The 18,026-nt window shown below is 40.3% G+C and overlaps 1 pseudogene; it reads left to right on the top strand.

Annotated features, from left to right (window-relative positions):
- LOC100349577 (small ribosomal subunit protein mS40 pseudogene) overlaps nucleotides 1-14,319 on the top strand; it is a 54,506-nt pseudogene extending 40,187 nt beyond the window's left edge.
- The last annotated feature ends 3,707 nt before the right edge of the window (nucleotides 14,320-18,026 follow it).

Raw genomic sequence — 18,026 nt, 5'->3', positions numbered from 1 at the left:
AAGAAAGCAATACGTGACCCCAGAAAACATGTTTCATATATGATCCTCTGACCCTAGTGCTGTTTGCTAGGACTAGTAAATTTGAGTAGGCAGAACTTTCTGATAATTCTTCAATCAAGCATGTACCTTACAATTAAAATAAGAAAAAGGATTTGATTCTTGTAAAGAAGGCACAACCCCCCCTTCTTTCTCATTCAGGGTCTAATGTCTAGTGGATTTTATGCCTTGTTGAAAATAGATGTGTTTTTGCCAGCTGTAATGTCTCTCTACCTTTGTTCCCATGAGATGCTTCATATTTCGGGGTAAAAAGGTTTTACCTCTGTTCACTTTGGAAAAAAACATTTTATGCATTCTATTGGAGTGAAACAGTCATAGAAGGATTGCTTTTATCAGCCCTTCCAAAATATCTCCACTAGTCTCTATTCCATGGAAATAGCATGTTTTCTCCATGTTCGAGTATGAGGAAAAAGAGTATGATGGCAATCTTTGCTCCATCTTTCTCTGGATAATCTAAATACATGTTTAATAGGCAACAAAACATAAAATCAGGCTCATTGTAATTTTAAAAAGAAAGAGATTAATCCCCAATGTTCTTACTGTGTGCCTGTACCCATCTGGTATTCAATATCCATTTGTTGAATGAATGAATAAGTGAATGGATATATTGATAAGTATTAGTCAAGTCTTATATTCTACTAAATATTTTACAGTGCTTCTGTTCATGTTTATTCAATAATTACACATTTGGAACTGTTGGATGGTAACTGACCCATCATAAATGCTACTGTCATATGGATTTATTTATAATAATTTTCTTTGAAAGACATCAGTTTGAATCATGATCCCTTGCTTTTATATGTCTGTATGTGAATTTCCAAAATACTTTATAGTGTATAGAATTCAGAGTAAATTATCAAGAGAGTTTTGACTCTCTCTGTAAAGTGTGGAAGTTTATTTGTAGATTTTAAAAGAAAGGCCTACAGCTTAAGGAAATTTTCATTTGTGCAGAGTATACTCATGCATGCACATACCACAGTATTTTACATTGCAGCAAGTGCCTTTTTCAAGGCCGCTTTTCAATGTCTTGGTTGGCTGACCTTATAGTATGGCTTTGGTGTGAAGGGAATAGAGGTCAACAGGAGGAGAGTAGTGTGGTAGAGAGAGGACAAAGAGTGAATAAGTGGATCATTACTAATGTCAGAATTCCAGGAATGCCTGGAATGCCTGGAGCATTCCTGCTGGAGATTGAAATAACATAACAGAGTGACCCCAGCCCTGGAGATTCCTGCCTCATTTATTTTCCACTGGAAAACCACTGTAAAAATGGTCCTTAGCCTCGTTTGAGCATTGACCTACCCTTAAATCGAAAGAAACCAATAACAGTTTTACTCACAATCCCCAATGCCAATATGTCTGAAAAAATATGTTGTGAAGGAAAAAGAAGGAGAAAAAAAAAAGCTTTCACAGGCATAACTTATCTTTGACTGTCACAAAATCAATAGGCTTTACAGAGCAGGGGAAATTCAATAGCTCCACATTCATAATAAAGATTGGTTTGGGTGATTTGTCTCTCTCTAATAAGGCAGACTTTGGATCCCAGTTTCCCTTCCTTTAAAACTCAATGGGGGTGGGGATTTCTTCATCACAGCCAAATCCTCTTGCTTGTCTATTGTCGAGACTTTACAATGGTACTGCTTGTCTGGCCAAGTACAGCTTCGCACAGAACAGCCCTTGCATTGGGGCGTGGAGTAACAGATGCCTAGCTTTGCACCAGCATTCAGCCTCCCTCAGCCTGCCTGACAGCCTTTTCATGCATCATGGATTCATCTGTTTCAATGAACAACCCAGAGCAATACTGCAAGTATTTGTTTTTGCTTTTTTCTTGGAGACTTCTTTATATAATGTGTCCAGATATCACTCTGGAAACTGGGGCCATTGCAGAAACATGTGAAGAAAAGATTTCAGTGCCCTAACCTGACCCAGATTTCATCAGAGAAAGCTTGTACCCAGACACCCATTGGTGGGTTTAGTCAAGTGGAGAGATGGAGGACTGGGGAGAGTGAAGAGACCAGCTGCATTAGCTGGAGTACCATGCTTGCTGCTTGCCAATTCAGTAACTATATAGCACCCAGTGTATGTCCTTAAACATGGCAGGGAATCAATAGATGTCAAATGGATTGAGGTAGATTTCTAACATACATTGGATTCCCAACATGTGCCAGTTACTTTACATCTTAGTCCCAATCTTCTTAATATTCCTAAAAATAGATGTAGTAATATCTCTGCATGAAACTGAAAAAGAAAACTGAGGTTAAAAGAGTTTAAAAATATACTCAGTCACTCAGATACTCAGTATTAAAAGCAAGAATACAATCGATATCTATTTGACTCTAAAGTTGGGTCTTTTTAAATACTCCTTGTCCTTTAACTACTGCTGGGGCAGGGAATGAGCAAGTGAGTTGTGAGGATTGAGTTTTCTTTCTAAACTTCAGTGAGTATAACTCTACCAGACTCTGAAAAACCAGAGCTTTAATCTTGTTTCTGCCATTAACTCACTGTGCAGCTTTATGCAAGTTAAACTTTCTGAGTGCAAGATTTCTTTTTGTAAAATATGCTTAAGAATCCCGGCAACCTCCCTTTAGTTGAATGTATGGGAGAAGAAGATAAAGGCACTTCCTGAGCCCTTGGTAGTCTAAAAATGTTGGGTATCCATAGCAGGTTATGCAGAGCCTGTCTGGGAACAGAGGGAAGGGATGACTGACAGAAAAAAAGAGGAATTGACTAGTTTCACTTGGGTGGCAGCTATCTTTTTTCCAAAGATGCTCTACTGAGCTTGAAGTGGGCAGGCATACAGGTTAAAATCAATTAGGTTTGTGAGCTGCAAGATCATGCCTTTGCCATGCCCCTGTGCAACCTCACACCCTACCTGATACCTTCATCATGCCCTGTGTGACCTCATGCCTCTACCTGGCCACACCTGGGTGCCCACCAGCCAATCAGGTTAATTAACCACTCCCCTTTGGAAGTGGGTAAAAAACCTGGGACACCGTGTGTCCCGCCCTTCTCTTCTTCCCTGGCTTCTTGCCAGGAGGGGGCTTGCTGTAGCCCTGTGCCTCCAGGGCATGGCCTTCGGGCCACCCGCCCTAGGCTTCCTGGCCTAGATGCTCCTCCACGTGGCTGGCTCTGGGTGCTTGGTATGAACCCAGATTTGCCTCTCTCTCTTAAATAAAGCTCTCACTCTCCTATGCATCTTTCTCACTAAATAAAAGCTTAAAATGTACCATGCTACCTTGTTTATTTATGCCGGTATTTCAAATTCTCTAAATATTAGGCAAGAACCCTCTCAGGATTATTATATTGGGGATTTATTAATAAGCATATGGTGATATCATATGGCACCCCGAATTCAGGTAGCATATGTGTCACCCCAGATGGTACTTCTGGCAAACTTTAAGGGGCCATATTTTTGTATATGTTTTAGGGGGTCATCTCCAATACCAGGCTCTCTTGGAAAAGTGGGAAACAAATATCAATTAATTAGTCAATAAGTTACCATTGAAAACTTGGTGTTCACTCTTGATTAATCTCAGAGGCATCTGCAAAATGGATTAGAGGAATGGAGGTTGATGCTACAACTGAGAAATAAAGTGATGGGAACCTGGCCAAGTATGACAACAGAGGGATGCTTATGAGGCTAGAGGTGTAGAGCCACTCATCTCCCATCTACCCTCTGCAGGCAGGAGCCCCTTTCCTGTTTAATTCCTTCTCTATTCAAACAGTGATTCTGGGATAAGATGAGCAGCTGGCAGGTGATCTGAGAAAAGACTTAAGGGAGAAAATGAAGCAAACACACGAAATCATGGACACATGTCTTAACTTACTTGAAACACAAGGAGTGAAAAAACATGGAGCAATTGCCAAGCCCACCCATTCCCACAACATATTTAAAACCTCTTAGTTTCAACATAGGCATAGTCAGAGGAGAAAAATGAAGAATTGGGGTTCTTACCAACAACAGGAGTTACTGTGCACTTACTCCCTATGTATGATCTCTGTCCTTAATGTGTTATATTATGCAAATTAATGGTAAAACTAATATTCAAATAGTACTTTATACTTTGTGTGTCTGTGTGGGTGCAATCTGTTGAAATCTTTACTTAGTATATACTAAGTTGATCTTCTGTATATAAAGATAATTAAAAATGAATTTTAATGAAGAATGGGATGGGAGAGGGAGTAATAGATGGGATGGTTGTGGGTGGGAGGGAGGTTATGGGGGGAAAAGCCACTATAATCCAAAAGTTGTACTTTCAACATTTATATTAATTACATAAAAGTTTTCTTAAAAAAGTGAAAAAGCAACATAATAAAAGGGCTCTCAATATTGTTACACACATTGTAAGTTGCTGGTTTTACTGTGAGTGACAGAAAATTAAAATAAAAGTGGCTTAGAGTAAGCATTTGGTGCAGCAGTTAAGTCACCACTTGGAAAGTTGACATCCTTTATCAGAGTACCTGGTTTGAGTCAAAGCTCCTCTGCTTCCAATCCAACTTCCTGCTAACGTGCGTCTCGTGAGGCAACAGACGATGACATAAGTACTTGAGTTCCTGCTCCCCATGGAGGAAACCCAGATGGTGTTCTGGACTCTTGGCTTTGGGATAGCCTAGCCATGCTTGTGGGCCTCTGGGAAATGTGCCAGCATATGGAGGATTGATCTCTCACTCCCTTTCTCTCTTGTTTATGTTTCTCTTTCTTGCTCTCGCTCTGCTCTTGCTCTCCCTCTGTTGCTCTCTCTCTCCTTCAAATAAAAAATAACGTAAAACAAATAAAAATGGTTTGAGTTAAGTGTAAATATATTTCTTTCTTTTTCACAAACACACACACACACAAACACATAGATACAGAGTCTGAAAATGCTGGTGCAGGCCGATGGTACAGTATTGAAATCTTAACAATTTGGATCTTTCTCTCATTCTGGTTCACTATTCCATCTTCAATTTGTGACATCTGTCTAATAGTCTGACATAAAAACTCACATTCTAACCACCATTTTTTATTTCCAAGCAGCAGAAAGGAAGAAGGATGAAAGACAATTGCTTTTTTCTTTTAGTAAACTTCACAGTTCTATATGACACTTCTGTTTATATTCCAATGGCCAACACTCATGCACAGATCAAACTCTAAGGGAGATCTTCGGCCATATTCCCAATTAAAGGTCTCCTGTTCTACAGTTAAGGATATAAGAGAGATGGTTAATAGGAAACAATTTCAGTGTCCTTCATAAAGTTTGAATAAAGAATAAAGTCAATATTCCTTCACTGCAACCCCTAGTGGAGTCTAGTAGAAAAGGTCAATGACTCATTCCTGCTGTGATAATGCAGCCTTGAGACATGCTCAACAAGTCACAATGCCATCCCTCTTACTGAACGTACTTTAGAGGTAACAAGGGAGAATTTCCAAGGAAAGCAGAAGAGGGAAGGGGGAGAAAAAAGAAGAAATGGCAAAGGAATGAGTTCAAAGAGGGAAATTGAATAAAAATGAAAATTGATTGGAATTGGAAATTTCAGTACTGCAAGTAATCTGACATCCATGTGCAGAAGTCCCTGGAAATCAATTTTTGGTGACCCTCTAAAAAATACACACACACACAAACACATACACTTATACTTACTCTCACATTTTTGCATGCTTACAGATAAAAATCCATCACGCTGTTACATGTGTGTATCTGGGATGACACAACTAACTGTTGTTTAGGAAATACTGTCATTATATACAAAAGCATTTACACAGATGTATCTTTCTTAGCTCTTTATTACTCCTTCAATCTCAATCAGAAACATGTGAAAGTTGTGTTATTCAGGACTTCCTTTGGAAGTGCAAAGTGTGTATTGGATGGAGAAGAAGCAGCGTTTTTCATCTCCATCCTCTGTGACTGAGGTTGGTGGATGGGAAAAAATTATTTTCCTCTTGCTTGAAAAGAAGCCTTTGGGATGTAGGGATTTGTGACAGCCCTTTCACAGGGCTAGTGAACCATTTAATCAGACTGCCAGTGGACATGTCGCTGTGTAAAGGAAAAACACACCTTTTCATATAAGTAAGCTCCACAAAGTGTGTAAGTTAGTGTTAGATGAAATATGATTCGAAACGTTCATTAAATGGAAAGCTCATAACACGTTGGCTTGTATTATATGTGTAAAGCCAATGAAAGAACCTAGTACCTTTTGTGGAGAAGTAAATGTAGTTGATTATCTTATTTTGTTCATCAAATAGTGATGAATCAATGATGAAAAAGAGGTTCCTTGTGTGGAAATAAGTACTAGTCTTAGTGAGCTATGTTAGAAGTTGGAAATGCTGGAGCAGCAGGAGATACATACTAATGTTCACCAAGTATTCAATTGCAGTCAGTCTGGGCCAATTGACTAGCTTTGCCCAGCAAAGTTTGAACAGATGTGACTTAATATTTTCAGAGGCAGTAAAAATCCTTGCTCATTTCTCAGTTCTTTGACTTCTCCCTTCCCTCTGTTGTTGTGACCAAGCAAGGCTCATATTCCAGATACTAGAATCACAAAATGACTTCAGAGTTCTGGCAACCAACATAAAACAAATAGCATGAGATGCAAAGTGGTATAGCCTCTAAAAAAATTTAAAAAATAAAAAAGAAAGGCCGGCGCTGTGGCTCACTTGGTTAATCCTCCGCCTGTGGCGCCGGCATCCTATATGGGTGCCAGATTCTGTCCCGGTTGCTCCTCTTCCAGTCCAGCTCTCTGCTATGGCCTGGGAGGGCAGTGGAGGATGGCCCAAGTGCTTGGGCCCTGCACCCACATAGGAGACCAGGAGGAAGCACCTGGCTCCTGGCTTCGGATCAGTGCAGCGCCAGCTGTAGTGGCCATTTGGGGAGTACACCAACAGAAGGAAGACCTTTCTCTCTGTCTCTCTCTCTCACTGTCTAAAAAATTCTACCTGTCAAATAAAAAAATTTAAAAAAATAATAGTAAATATCTCAAGAGAAAGAGTCAGGGGTCCAGCTGGGCCCAGGTCTTTCCATTGCACTATGTGGTAATATTGACCAGCATATCAGTGAATCCGCCTAGCTGCACTCATCTTGATTTCAAATCTTTCTGGAGAGAGGGTCTAAAATAAAAATTGATGATATGATTATAACTACAATATCTGAGTCATAGATATAGATGCTTTAATGTCACAATCTTAGAATGTAAAAATGTACAGATTCTGGTGAAATTTGATCCTGCAATGGAAGAAACAGTAAGGCAGATCCAGGAAGCAGGATTTGCCACACTAAATTCGTGGTGCACAATCAATCTGAAGGAGGCTGCTGTGGGAAGGATACTAAAAGTTATAATTAAAGTTATCACCTTGCCGAGGAGCACTCTACCAGTAGAAAATGTTTCTTTATTCTACTCTTTGCAGATTTTGCTCTTCAATAATGCATATTTGGTTTATTTAGATTTTTCCTTTATTTTTTATTTAAGTAGGAAAACCACTGTTCCTCAAGAGTATAGACAAGGTCTATAAGCAATAATCAAGTCTCAAAATGCCAATTTCACTCATATACATTACATTTCTTTTTGTATTCTGTATATTAGTTGCCACAAATCAGGAATATAAACAACATAAGACACAGGAAATTCATTTCACTCTTTTTAAATTAGAATTTGAAAATAATCATTCTGTTTCCTTTATTTTAAGATATTTACTTGTTTATTTGTTTATTATTCAAAAGGTAGAGATACAGAGAGAGAGGAAGAGAAAAAGAGAGACAGAGATATCTTCCACCTTCCTGTTTACTCCCCAAATGGTTACAGCTGGGCCAAAACCAGTAGCCCGAAACTCCACCTGAGTCTCCCACGTGGGTGGTAGGGTCCCAAGGATTTGAGCCATCTTCGGCTGCTTTCCCAGCCACATTAACAGGGGTCTGCATCAGAAATGGAGCAGCCAGGATTTGAACCAGGGCTCCTATGGGAAACCAATATTGCAGGCAGCTGCTTAACCTGCTGCACCACAACGCTATCCTGCTATCCCCTTGTTTTGTCTTTAAGCACATTTCTGATAAATATGCTTTTTGGTCATTGAAAATTTCCCTTCCTGTATTTATTTATTTAGCTGGATTTATTCCTGTGCTGTGCATGCAGCATGCATCTCATCTCATCTCCCATTCTTACAGAATACAAATTCACTGAGTGTTCAGTCCTTTCCTGAGTGGTTGCTTGGGGGTCAGGGATAGGCTGCGAAAATTAAATTAAGGAGAATTATGAGGAAGGCATTGTGGTGCAGAAGGTAAAGCTGTCATTTGTGATGCCCACATCCATAACAGAAATGGTAAACCAAGTCCCCACTTCTCTGCTTCTGGTCCAGTTTCCTACTAATGCAATCAAGAAGGAAGCAGAAAATGGCTTAAGTGCTTCAGTCCCCACAATTCCCATGGGAAACCCACCCAGGTCTTCCAGGTCTCCTACTTGGGTGTCAGGAACTCAAGTACTTGAGCCATAATCCACTGCTTTCTAAGTACATTATCAAAGAGTTGAATTAAGACTTGAACTGGCATTCCAATATCAGATGCAGGCATCCTAAGTGACAGCTTAACCCTCCACATCACAATGCCCATAGTTTATGTAGATTTTCGGACAACTCAGAATACTATTTAGTGCATTAAATATTTTTAAGTGAATGGCTATTCAATTCCTCATCTAAGAATTTTCCACTCTCAAATTTTCATTTTTTTCCAATTTCTTAAAAATTAGGGGACTGCAGATTATATTTCTAGGTTTCAATCTCATAGTAGCTTTTCTTGGTACATCATGCAATAGGATTTCCCATTTCACTGAAATCTCCAATTTCTCTAGAGGGATTGCAAAAGAATAGTACTCATGCTCTGGCTTTAAATTCTTATACATATTATGTTTTTGATGTATAAACAAAACTTTTAAATGTTTCCTCCTATTAAGGTGGTATTTAAAATACTCAACATCTCAAGTTACTGAAGACTGCTATAAACCTGGATTAAGAACCAGTCATTTAGCCGGCGCCGTGGCTCACTAGGCTAATCCTCCGCCTAGCGGCGCCGGCACACCGGGTTCTAGTCCCGGTCGGGGCGCCGGATTCTGTCCCGGTTGCCCCTCTTCCAGGCCAGCCCTCTGCTGTGGCCAGGGAGTGCAGTGGAGGATGGCCCAGGTGCTTGGGCCCTGCACCCCATGGGAGACCAGGAAAAGCACCTGGCTCCTGGCTCCTGCCATCGGATCAGCGCGGTGCGCCGGCCACATCGCGCTGGCCGCGGCGGCCATTGGAGGGTGAACCAACGGCAAAGGAAGACCTTTCTCTCTGTCTCTCTCTCTCTCACTGTCCACTCTGCCTGTAAAAAAAAAAAAAAAAAAAAAACAAGAACCAGTCATTTAGAAAGAATGAAACAGCAGGTATTAAAACAAAACTTAGAAGGGCAAATCTGAGAATTATTTTATTGTTTGCTTGTTTTTTTGTTGTGTTTTTTTTTTTTTTTTTTTTTTTTTGGTTTGTGGGATAAGAGAGCTGGAAGTTTAGTTTTCCAGATACCTAAGAAAGTAAACAACAAAATAATTATAGTTTTCTAGCTTTTGAGTATACTGTAGACATTTTCTTACTCTCTAGTTTGTTTTTCTTTAATCCTCCCCTTTTTCCACTTTACGATGGCAAACTATCATTTTCAAAAAAGAGTGTTTTTCTTTTCTTGTTTTTTTTTTTTTAAAAATTACCTCAAACCCTTATTCAAAGCAAAGCAAGGCTCTGGTCTTATATCAGTCCTTATTCTGGGAGAAGCAAAACCAAACTAAACATTGTTTGTCCTTACCCTCAGTCTCATCTTTGAAATGGTGATACAGTGGCTGATCTGGGTTAGGACAACTTTAGTTCCAAATAAAACTTTTATTCATAATGTCTACCCATCAATCCAAAGCGGAAGAAAGAAGAAAATAAAGTGCGCCAATCTTTATTTAGTTATCAAGATCAAAACCCAAGAGAGGAGTTGGTCAACCAGCACAGTGGGGAGTGAGTAAGGCTGGGGGGTTAAGAATTAAGAGCCTGGTTTCAGTTGATACCAACAAAAACTCACAGTTCTTATTCAGCAGGGAATGAGCCATCAATGCCTACTGCTGTGCAACTAGGGAAGCAGCCCAGGCCAGTTAGTTCATTCCATCTTCATCAAAGGAGAAAGTGGATGAACCTGGACAAAGTCATTTTGAAAGGCTTGTTGAAAACTGAAACATATTAAAAAATAACAGATATCATCAGGGAGCCCTCAACTTGCAAAATGTAATCAGGCCCATCTCATGGTCTGTTCTAATCATCTCCTAAAGGCTCATCTTCGTGACACCAGCCTCTGTTCTACACACTGACCTAGGAAAGTGCAAGATTGATGGTGTTTTCTTCCTGTTGCCAAATCCCAAAGACAGAGTCCCAAGTTCTTTTATGCAACATGAAATATCCCTTACCCGTTGTTACCCCACCTGGCCATATCATATCCGTCAGCTGTTGCTCATGGACCATCAAGCTCCTTATCATTCCCTGACTTTGACACCTGTTGTTCTTCAGCCTACAAAATTGTTCTTGTGTATTCCCAGGAATCAGTCACATTTCTCTTCGTGCTATTTGTCTTTTGTTCATATTGTCATTAATGTATCTGTCACAGTATATTTTACTTGTTGACAACCCTTTTCTCCACCCCAGAGTACCACATATGGCCCTGCAAGCTTTCTGCTTACAACTCCAGAAAAATGTTCATGTTGTAAAATACATGATTTCTCAGAGTGTTACTGCTGTCTGCCCTGTTAGCATTCATGACAGTAGCTGCTATTTTTTGAATATAGGTTACAAATAATTCTTCTGTCATTTTATTTTATCCACTCAACAAAATGATGAAGGAACAAATTTCTGCATGTGTTCAATAGTTGTTTATTGAGCAATTACATTATGTCAGGAATTCTCGGAGTTTGGGATATACCAGTTCTCTACTACCTCTAGTAGAAGGATACAAATGATAAAAAGACACCCAACAAATAAAGAAGACATTGAGTATGTTAAGGCAATGTGTGTTGTGGGAAACAGAAAAGGCAAACAGGGTCAGAGTGGTAAGTGTTCAATTTAGAAGGACAGACTACTCCTAATAAGAAGGGAATGGTGAAATTTGAGGCAATAGTTGAAGAAGATTAAGGATAGCCAGGGGACAACCTAGGGGAAGAAAAATCCTGGCAGGCAGTATGCTGCATGCGTAGTCCCTAAGAGAGCACCTGGAATGTAGAGGGACAGCAGGGAAGCAATATATTTGGAGTAGAGATGTCAGATAAAACATAAGACACCAGATAAGTTTGACTTTTGTAGTTACTACTCTAGATGGTTGTAGGGGTACTGGCTTTGAGAAGTTTCAGTGGTAAAAGAAAATTACAGGGGCAGGCCAAGTGGTTAAAATGCCCACATCCCACATCAGAGCATCTGGGTTGGCATTTCAGCTCTACTCCCAGCTCTAGCTTCCTGCTAATGTGTACCCTGGAAAGCAACAGGTAACAGCTCAAGTAGCTGGGTCCCTTCCATTCCTGTGGAATATGTGACCTGGGTTCTGCAGCTTGACCTGGTCCAGCTCCTGTTGTTGTGAGCATTCGGGGAATAAACTGGGTTTCTCTCTCTCTCTCTAACAATACATAAATATCTTTAAACTTTTTGAAAATCAAAAAAATCCTCTTTCTTATCTAATACTCAATATTAACTGGGCATACTGCATTTTTCTTGTTCAGTCTGACAACCCTAATTTAGATCAAAAGAAGGGTAGAATAGTCTTTGTCTTATGTCCCTGCCTTTTTCTGTCCAAAACCATTATGTTCTGGCTCAACAATCTGCCTTCTTCTACATGGAAAGAAACCTCAGGGCTTGAGAGTGTAACTTTATCATCAAAGGAATATAATACATACAATCCACGGTACCAAATGACAGAATATGAGCGGAGACGTAGTAGCAAGAGGATGAGGTCCTGTAAGAATCAGAATGGTTCAGTCAAGGACACCCAGTGATGTTAGATGGCACAGCTCCTAATGGAACCACATGACTGTGGCTGTGGGGAAAACATGCATTGAAGGAATGTGAGCAGACAAAAGCTATCCACCCCTGATACCTTGGAAGATCCATGGTACTAACTGAATAATCAGATTTTGCTAGTAAATAGGAGTAACAATGACATAAAAAAAAATCCCTTTAAGTAAATCTTCCAACTCAATTTACATTTGAAATATGGTGTCAGCATATTTATGTTGTTTATTTGATTAAAGTGTTGTTTTAAAAATTATCATTTTCCTTAATTAAACCACTTCATTCTTAATTGTTTTACCATATACTAAATGCTATTAGGGAGAGATAATGCATAAGCATACTCGGTAATGAATGACTAGAGCTCCCAGAACTGTTAACTTCCTCACAATAATCCACCATAAAGATAGTTCACATTTAGCTGATTACAATGTTAAGCTTTGATACTGACTTTAGCACTGCATGAATGGACATTATTTTCCTATAAAGACTTACAATCCCACCTGGATTACAGAAGTTGGACTCATGATCTAAAAAAATAGTGTCTGGGTGCCTGTAAAGGCCTGCACCTGCAGTTCTCTCTGTCTCAGAGGTGGCAGTAATTTCACAGAATTCAAGTGATTTATCACCAGATTTTGCAATACATCTTGCCCGATAACTGTAATTACGAGGTGTCGCCGCTATAGCTGGCTGTCTGGATGCCGAGGTGGAGAAGTGTCAGTGATGAAAGAAACTGACGAACAAACTTGAGTGAGAGAGTGATTTCTGGCAGAAGAAAAGGAGAGTGTGTGGGTTCTGGGGTTTGGGGTTGTGGGAAGCTGTTTGGCTCCACTCAGTGGAATAGAAATTGTGCCCAGGGGTCATAGCCAAAACCCATCAGAAACCACACATGATAGCTTGAAGTGTGCTCTCTGTGCTCCCTGCAGAGTCAGGGCGTCTTCATTTCATACATCATTTATTCCTCCCATGGAGGGATTTCTCAAAGGAGTGGTCTGGAATAGTTATCAAGCTGCTGGTAGCACTAGTGTGTGGGCCCTCCATTGGGATCTTCGTCCACTTGGAATTTGCACTCTCCCTTTCTTCCATGACAAGCATCGTGTTTGCTAACTTATCTATAAAATTCGGCTTTGCATTTCTCTGGAGATCTATGCACTAACCATAGCCAGAGTTGTGTTTCTTGTTTGGTAATGTTGCTAGAATAACATCCAGTGGAGGAGAATTATCCAGGTCCTTTCCCTCTCATAACATGTAAATACATGCTGACACCAAGTAAAGCTAAGAAGCGATATTGTTGTCAACTCTGTCAGTGTATTAGCCTCCTGATCATTTTCACAGGCTCAGCTTAATGACTCTGCCACACGTGGAACACTCCTCAAAGACATGCTTATCAAAAATAATGTTAAAACCCATTGGGAGATTTTGTGGTTGCTACCACTAATAATAGTCTAACACTTCAGGGGTACTCAAGGTGTCACTGAGCATTTCCTGGCATGGAAGGTACAGAAAAAATTCAAATGAAATTGATATTTTATTCCTTTTGCTTTTGAAATACTAACATCTTACCCAATTCTTTCAAGAGGAGGACAACTCCTAGTAAACTATGCAAGTATTCCAGAAAGTTTGAGCAGAGAGAATTTTTAGTCTTGGAAATCAGGTGTTGCTCCAAATACTAACACCTGCTGCTCTTTTTACTATTTAATTTAAACCTGGCTCTTTGGCGCACCCACTAGGTGCCAGGTACCATGTAGGCGTTGGAAAAAGATAATTCAGTTTTTATAGCCTCCCATCATGGTCTTAGGAAACAAGTGTTCATCCCGGAGTGTTTTAACAAGTTCCTACAAAGACTTTGCTCCTGATGTTAGATTCTCTTGCAAGCTGGGTTTCTCGTTGTGTTTGTTTCTCCTTTCTTCCCCTTTTCCCAAGTCTCCAACCTGCGGCTGACTCACCGGGTGCTAATACTGAGCTGTCTCACCCTCTAGCGCTCTGTTCCTGATTCACTGAAGATAACCTGAGGTGGAAGGGGCCCCACACTTTCCCAGGGACTTTCTCTCTGTGACAGTAGCCAAGGCGCTGGTTTGCAGAGCAGGGGGTCAGTTCGCCTTGTTTGCCGGAATCTCTGCTCCACATGCTTTGTTGTCTGTCAGCTCAAACTCCTACCAGGACACACTGGGAGAAAAGCTGTCACCGTGAAAGGCTTCAGCTGCCTCGCAGTGCCGAGTCGCTCTGCCAGCTCCAGGGCCTGGGCACTGGCATGAACGCTGCGCTTCCATTTAGAAGAAAATGAAAGGGCGAAATGAATAGACTTAAGCCCTTTTGCGTTTCCTTTTCAAACACACCCCACCTCTCGGCACCCCCAAAAATGGCCTCCTCAGGTTTTTCTCGCCTTCTTTTCTCCTATGAAGACAATGGGGTAGGGAAGAAACAGTGCGGCTAAAACTTGAAAAGCTGCAGTACAGGGTTTCTATACAAACCCAGAATGCTGCTTAACAGGCAAGTAGGGAAATTTCCTCCTTTCACAATCCTAATTTATGTAGGGCCTGCCCCAGTTCCCCTCCTCTGACTCCATGTGAATTGCCTTATACCCATGTAATGAAATTCAGTATTCATTTTCATCCCAAAGATCTTTGTGAGTTTGGAGGAACTGGACCCAGAAAGTGGGCTCATCTACATTGCCTTTGAAAGATGGCAGAACATGATCAAGCCAGGGTTTTGCAATGGTGAGGGCACTGCGTGTAGTGGGTTCATGTTTAGAAAGAGGGAATGACGTTTTCCTGTGTGCATCTGCATTTTGCCGACTCATTCTCTTCAGCCCTTTCAGCAGGCTGCTGATTTTCAGTTCTCTCACCTCTTCTTCCCGGAGCAAAGCATTGATTGCCACTGGGCCCAAAGCTAGCTGTTGGTTATTCAAGTCTTTTTGGAACAGGACATAGATCATCATTAGCCACAGTTTCAGATATTGCTTATGTTAGAGTGCAAGGAACAAAAACAAGGATGGACTGGGGAGGGTGGCATAAAATACCTCGCTTCATGACATGTTACTGGCTTTGTGGACTGCCTTTCCTCCTAAGGTAGGCACTCTTGTACCACTGCTGTAGCAGGGTGTTTTGTGCAATGGCCTCATTTTCGTTATTGCGCCTCTTTTGTTCCCTCTAACTTACTAAATCTGTTTCACTGCTGTGTTCTCACTGGATTTCTTCTAATGTGTGTGGTACCAAGCAGTTTTTGGGAGCCATTCTTGTTTATCATGAAGAATAATCTTGAAGAGCAGAAAGAATTCAAAGAGCACTGTAAAAAAAAAAAAAAAAAAAAAAAGGGAAAAAAACCCTCTTGGAAGCCCCTTCATGAGGCCCTAACACCCCTCAGCCCCTTCATTTACTCTATATCCCCATTGATGAATTATTTATTCCTATCAGGCTTATGAGCCTAAACTTGAACTCATCCTTCAGTACCCAGCAAGAAATGTCCCCCCACCCCACCCCACCCCACCCCCGTTAAACAGGGTGACTTTGCTGGCCTGTGTTTGTACCTGCTCTGGTCCCAAAGCATCCTGTATAAATATGCAGCCGATATTTCTATGTGCATCTTGCCCCCTTCTTCTCCACCTCACCCCCACCAGTGAGACCACCAGCTCCTGAAGCTTTGTGCCTTTCATCTCCTGATGAAAGCTATGGTGCTGGCACACAGTGGGGTGTTATTAAGTGTTTCTAGGGTCTGTCGAAGTGACCTTCTCCCTACCTCTTTCTCATCCTTCCATTTTGCCTGAATTTTTGCTAATTGACCCAGAACATTTCCTCTCTTTTCATCATGGCCCACTGAGATAATGATGTATGTCTACCAAACCTCTTTGAGAGTTTGGAGTGACAAGAATATTAAATAGGTGACATGTGAGTGTGTTGAATGTCTTTATAAAGTGTCTACATAGATGGTGACATTTTCATTGTTTTGGAAATTCTATGCCTGTAAGCTTTTTTCTGAGTCAGAAACAGATTCCTACATTCATATTGTGCTTACACGACCTACTTAATGAATTCATTGACTCTCCTTTTCCTCCTCTGTGAAATACAGGAATTGAACAAGAGTCTCTAGTGTCTCTTTCAGGTCTAGAGTCCTCATTGAGGATTAGCCCCATTGTGTAGGGCAGGTAACCTTGGGGTGGGAAGCAAGAGTAATACTAAGGGCCCACCCAACGATCATAGACTTCAAGAAGCCAAATCCCATAAGGGCTATTTTGATTAGTACTCACGGCTGCCAGCTGCGACTCCAGCCACAGTGACAGGGGCTGAGGGATAAATTACTCTCCACATTTTAAAGCCAAGTTGAGAAATGCACTGGGGTGAAGTCAGGGACAGATCACAGAGCACTAACAATCTTCTCTTTTCCTAGCTATAAATCGCTTCCTTCCTCCACTTGATGTTATCTAATGTAAAACTATAACAGAACCTATCTTAAAAAATTAATTGATTGGGTTGTTTCCATTTAATAATATTTGGCAAAATATAAAAACAAATTCCTTCTCGGTATTAGTATTTTGGGGGCAACCTTCCAAAAAGTACCAAAAAGAAATGAAGTAATAGTATACAGTCATAGCACAGCTTAATATTTTACTGACTTAGCTATACAGACTTGTTTCAAGCCAGCTTTTTCAAAGTATAACCATATGCAAACAAAGCATATGCTTGTAACATAGGCAAGAGGAGGATTATTGTAATTGCATTTTAAAAAAAGATTTATCATGGATTTATAGATAGACGTGCCAGGGCCAAAAAGAAAAATCTTGAAAGAGTTCTAGTGATACAGTACTTATATAAGAAAATAAGTTATAGCTTTTGCTACTGTTGTTGTCTTGTTTTGATCTTCTTTCTTTAAAATAGTCACTTGCTAGCACATTAGAAACATAAAAGGAATAGATTAATAAAAGTGTACGTTCCTTTCTGTTTATATAAAAGTTTTTCACTTCGCTTTAAAATACCATTTGGGATATATTAGTTTGTTCTAATGTTTTGACACTGCATTTAGGAGATTTGGGTAATTGAGCTGGCTCCTTTATTCTGCTGTCCAATGTCTAAATTCTACATGACTAGCTAATACAAACCTTGAAGTTATATTTAAATGTGCTTGACCTTGGAAAGTTCACATGCATTTGTTATTGTGGTTTTCGCCATTTGTCAATTGTAGCTGTACCTATACAAAACAAACAAACAAACCCAAAACACACACACAAAAAAAAAAAATGCAAAAACAACAATCCCTGAGCAAGCGTTGCCTTCATGCTATTTTGAAGTCAGTGCCAAATTCAATTTCTTTCTGACAAGTTATGATGTTTGAAATTCTACACAGAGTTTTTTGAGGATGAAAAAAAATCACATAGACACCCAGCTTTATTTAAAAATTTTCACTAAAGTGAAAAAATGTGGACCATGTATCATGACTTTATTCCACATTTTTACTTCTCTTCTTTCCACACTATCTTCTCTTTATCCTTTTCCCCCTTGAGTAGCCCTCAGTTCCTGCCTCCCTGCCTTACTGTGTTCCATGTGGCCTCAGGTTCAGCAGCTTCCATGACACATCTGATGGTGAAGGATTTGGGGGCAACAACCAGCCTGCATTATAGCTGGCCTGATGGTGAGGCATCAGGAAGAAAACCTACCTACAGCTCCATCAACTGGAGAAAATTGATTTAGGACTCATTACAAATCGATAATCACCTTTGCCTGTGATTTTTGTGCGATTGAAAAGTGGCTGTCAATTTATAAATATCAAAATTCCTGCTTTGTTCTTTAAAAAACAACACAATTTTTAAAAGTAGCATTAGGAACTATATCCAGCAGTTAGGGGTCTGGTAATGACTTTGCACCATAACTGGCTTGTCCTAAGAATGTTCAATTAGAAGACAAAGAAGCAGCACCAGGGTTGGGAGAACAAGACCAACTTAAGTGAAATTGTCAACCCCCCAGAGAGGCAT

The sequence above is a fragment of the Oryctolagus cuniculus genome, chromosome 3 (assembly GCF_051225735.1).
Source record: "Oryctolagus cuniculus isolate XC-2025 breed Fujian yellow rabbit chromosome 3, ASM5122573v1, whole genome shotgun sequence".
Lineage (NCBI taxonomy): Eukaryota > Metazoa > Chordata > Mammalia > Lagomorpha > Leporidae > Oryctolagus > Oryctolagus cuniculus.
This window is presented reverse-complemented; position numbering and strand designations above follow the sequence as displayed.